Source organism: Carlito syrichta, unplaced genomic scaffold (assembly GCF_000164805.1).
Source record: "Carlito syrichta isolate Samal-C Ts95f unplaced genomic scaffold, Tarsius_syrichta-2.0.1 Scaffold315847, whole genome shotgun sequence".
Lineage (NCBI taxonomy): Eukaryota > Metazoa > Chordata > Mammalia > Primates > Tarsiidae > Carlito > Carlito syrichta.
In genome coordinates, this window is record NW_007259943.1 from 1,112,147 (window position 1) to 1,117,014 (window position 4,868).

Sequence of the window (4,868 nt, forward strand, 5' to 3'; positions counted from 1 at the left end):
TTGCTTGCCACACTCCATCTCAGTGTCTATTTCCAGAGAACCCAACTTGGAACTATAAGAATCTAAGCTCTGTGTAAGTTAAATAGCAATAAATTCACATCTAGACACATCATAGCAGAAAAATCAAAGAGAGAAAGAAAACTTCAAAAGCTCTCTGAGAAAAAAAGGAACTTACAAAAGAACAACAATTAGACTGGCAGCGATCTACTTATTTGTAGCAATAATTGACAGGAGCAGTAGACTAACATCTTCAAAGGGGTGACAGAAAATGAATATCAAATGAGAACTCGGCATCCAGTTAGTCTGTTACTCGCAACTGAGGACAAAACACAGATATCTTGAGACAAGCAAAGACTGAGGGATTACACGGATAAAGATACTACTAAAAGAGACATGCTTCAGCAAGAAAGACATGGTGCTTTGAAAGAAGTGGGATTCAAGTTACAATAATCATTCGGAGATTGCTAAACAATAGCAGTGCATCTAAATAAACATAGACTATTATTTCTTCCATTAATTTTAACACACTGTGCCTCTTTCACAATGGGCTACTTAGCTTAGTGTTTTCACTTGTCAGTTTGTTTCTTATTTGTTATGTAGTAGGCCCTCTATGCAGCCTTAGCTATTTGCAAATACTCAATTTTTTTTTTTTTTGAGTTGGAGTCTCACTCTGTCGCCCAGACTGGAGTGCAGTGACCGCTCCCGGCCACCGCAGCCTCGACCTGCTGGGCTCCGGCGATCCTTCCGCCTCAGCCTTCCGAGTAGCCGGAATTACAAGCATGTGCTACCACGCCCAGCTGATTTTTTGATTTATTGTAGAGATGAGGTCTCTCTGCCCAGGCGGGTCTCAAACCCACGGGCTCAGGCAATCCACTCACCTCAGCCTCCCAAAGGCGCGGGATTACAGGCTGAGCCACCGAGCCCGGCAATACTCAATTTTTAAAAATGCTATTATAACACTTGACAAGAGTTAATGAAGATAGCCAGATGAATAGAAAACACAAAAGATCATTTTAACATGTGAAAGGTGGGTGACTGGTTGCCATATGTTCACCTTCTAATGACTGTTATTCATGTTGGTGTCTTGACCAAAAGGCAGGCTACCAGAGCTGGTCTTGGACATCCTGAGATGCTTACAAAGAATTGGAACCATAACCGTTAAATCTAGGAGCTCCAGGGGGATATTGTATTTGTTATATTTTAAAAAGATGATGGGACTAATGTTTATTGACCACTTACTATATGTTATATACATTAACATATGGTCAATCCTCAAAATAATTCTGTAAGGTAGGCATTATTATTACTCATATATTATTGATGAGGCCATTGATATTCAAGAGATTAAACACTTTGTCAAAGTCTAGAAAGGGACAGTGGTTGAATCTGACATGGAGATATGAGCAGATATAGAGCCTCTTCTCTTTCTTCAACCTGTTAATATCAAGACTCCTTTGCTGTCTCTTTTTTAACTGCTTGGCCTTTTTGTTCTGTTACATCCCAAAAGTTTTAAAATTGGCTCATGTCTTAACCACTTACTCTTCTTAAAGGAGTTTTCTTCTAGATCTATGTGCCTTGTCTGAATGGCCAGCGGATTGCCAGATATCCAGCAGGCATGGCGTCTTCATTTGATCATTAGTTCCTCTACTCATTCAATATTTATTGAAAGCTACTATATGATAGTCACTGTCTTAAGTAATGGGTATAAAATGTCACACAAGATATGACATTGCCCTTAAGAATCCCACAGTCTGGATAGTTCAACCTGTTCAAATTCACACTCCTCTTACGTCTCCATCAGAGTAAATGGAACCACCACCCATCCAGACCTGCAAGGTAAACATTTGCAAGTCATCCCAGTCTCTTCTCATTCTTCCATTGGTTAACACAATTGACCTCTGCCAAGGCCAGTCCTGCCAGTGCCAATGTCCCCTCTTCAACATCTCTCTTTCCTATACCTTCATTCATGCCATGTCAACTCAGTTACTGTTGTAGCTTCATTATCTGCTTTCTACTTGGGTCCAGTCTCTACATGTGCCAGTGTTAAGTTTGAGCACATTATTCCTTTGCTTAAACCCCTTGAGTTGCTGTCCTTTATGTGTAGGATAAGATCCACACTCCTTCACGGTCGTAAAAGCTCTCCATAGCGAGGTCCTCACCTACCTCTTCAACCGGGTATCCTACTTCTCAGCCCCTCAAAACCCACCGTTGTATCCTCCACTCTAGCTATAGCCATTTCATGCTTCCATGACCTTCCTAATAACAACTCTTTGGTCTGAGATGGTCTTTCTTCCTTATAGCACATATGAAATCTACCAATCTTTAAACCTTTACAAAATTATCATTCCATTATTAGACCTTCATTGACTCTTCCAGAAAGAATCAGTTATTCTTTTTTTCTGGCCCCCAAGATAATCTTACTTATTTATGTCATAATTAATATTTTAATAATAATGCAATTGATCATACAAATTATTCATTTAAACATTTACTTAATATTTGCATTTAGTTAATTTTTAATTTTTTTTGAGTTGGGATATCTCTCTGTCACCCAGGCTAGAATGCAGTAGCATGATGATCACGGTAAGCCGTGACTTAGCTTCGACTTCCTGAGCTCGACTTAGCTTCGACTTCCTGAGCTCGACTTACTTCGATTCCGAGCTCAGGTGATGCTTCTACCTCAGCCACCCAAGTAGCTGAAACTACAAGCATGTGCCACCATGCCCTGCTAATTTTTTTTTAAAAATTTTGTATAGGTGGTATCTCTCTATGTTGTCTAGGCTTGTCTCAAATTCCTGGCTTCAAACAATCCTCCTGCCTTGGCCTCTCAAAGTGCTGGGATTATAGACTTGAGCCACTGTATCTGGCCTTAATATTTGTATTAATATAAATTTATAATGGCATTGTAAATAATTAACATAATTAGTATTTTTTAGAGATTATATCGTAATCTTAAAAAGTATTTACTTACACATCCAAATTTCTTTCCTAAAACTCCAAACTCCATATGGACAGAGCTACGTATTATTCATTGTCTCATATCCAAAACTTAGCACAGTGCTTGGCATCAGTCCTATCTGTCCAACCCAATCAGTGTTTGCTGAATGAACTGAATGAATGAAGATGTGGTTCAGAAGACCTCCTTGCCAAGACAGAGCACAAGACCTAATAAAAGGCAATTTTTTACCCTTCCTACTCATAGCAGAATGTAAAAATACCCAAATATCTCTTGGAGTAGCTCAGCTTTGTATCTCACTTTGCAGTGTCTACTCTGAACACACAAATAACCCTTGAGTGGCTGAAGACCTGAAGCAAGCTCTCTCCTAAATCTATACTAACAACTGCTGGCAGTGCCTCTCCTCAAACACCGCTGTTTTTTGTTGTTGTTTTTTTTTAATTGGAGTCTCACTCTGTTGCCCAGGCTGGAGTGCAGTGGCACACTCACAGCCACTGCAGCCTTGATCTGCTGGGCTCAGGTGAACCTTCCACCTCAGCCTTCCAAGTAGCTGGAACCACAGGCACATGCCACCGCTCCCAGCTAATTTTTTGATTTATCATAGAGATGAGGTCTCGCCAATTGGCCCAGGTTGATCTCGAATCTGTGGGCTCAGGCAATCCTTTTACCTCGGCCTCTCAAAGTGCTGGGATTATAGGCGTGAGCCACTGCACCCGGCCAACACTGCTGCTTTAAAGCCCTCGATTTCCTTGTTAGACTTGGATCAGGGCTTTGCTCATCTAATGTTAGAATTTATAATTGGAAGTTCTGTTTCCTCTGCAAGCTGGCAAAGCAACCGTGCTCATCTGCAGAAATCTTGGAAAGAGAAGTCAATAATAACAATGGGGGAAAACAAGTTCACACTTACTGTAAAGCACGTAGATATCTCAAAAGTTATTCCTTTAAAGACTTAGCATGGAGTACAAACTCTAAACGCCAGATTACATATATGTTTGCCCTTAGAGTTTTGAAGTTTTACTTCTTAGTTCTACAGATGTATCTTTTATTGTCCAAAATTTTGAGTTTTGCACTTTCTTTTTTACCAAATGGCAATGCTAAGATCATTTTCAAAGTGAATGTTTTAGTTTTTAAAAAACAAGCCATGAAATGACTTGTATGGAAAATTAGGTTTATTTCATTTTGTCCACTATTTTGTTAAACTTATTTTTAGAATATTTCATCCATCTGGATATTTTCACAGATATTTTTATTGGGTCAGCCTGTTCTGTATTACAAGTCTGGTTGCTACAGTATGACAATGACTATTTAAATTCTCTTCCAAACAAAAGTAACCTTTCGATAACAATGCATTTCGGTGATTTTTAAAAATGCATTTATACTTGTGCAGGCTATTTTCAATTGTACAGACCAACTGTACTTTAGCTTTCTACTATCTTTAATCTTCTGTGTTATTAGAAAAGGATTTGTGTCCTTGGGGACAGAGGGGGACCCAAGCCCCATAGCACTAATAAAACATTTGTGGGATATGGCAATTTGGAGGTTATTTAAAGGAAGATAAAAGCAAGAATTTGGTTCATTCAAAAAAAGTGAATAGACCCTGGCCCCAATTTAGAATCAGGGAGCTTGATCCTGTCATCTAGCAAGGAAGCCGCTTTGACTGGTCTCTTCCCAAAGTATCCTCCCGTAATCCCACTGGTTTAGCACTTGATTGTACCCCAGTGTGCACCAATCTGCCAGCCAGATTGTAACGCTCTCAGGGCATGGACTCTGAGGGTTCTTTTAAGTCTTCTGTGAGCCCATGGAGATGGGCATTAGCAAGTGCTCAGTGAGGGTCCCACCCTGGTGGATCAGGTCTGTAACGTGCACACAGAGGACTTCCCTTAGATTTTTTTTCTCCCGTGCCTCCAACTTC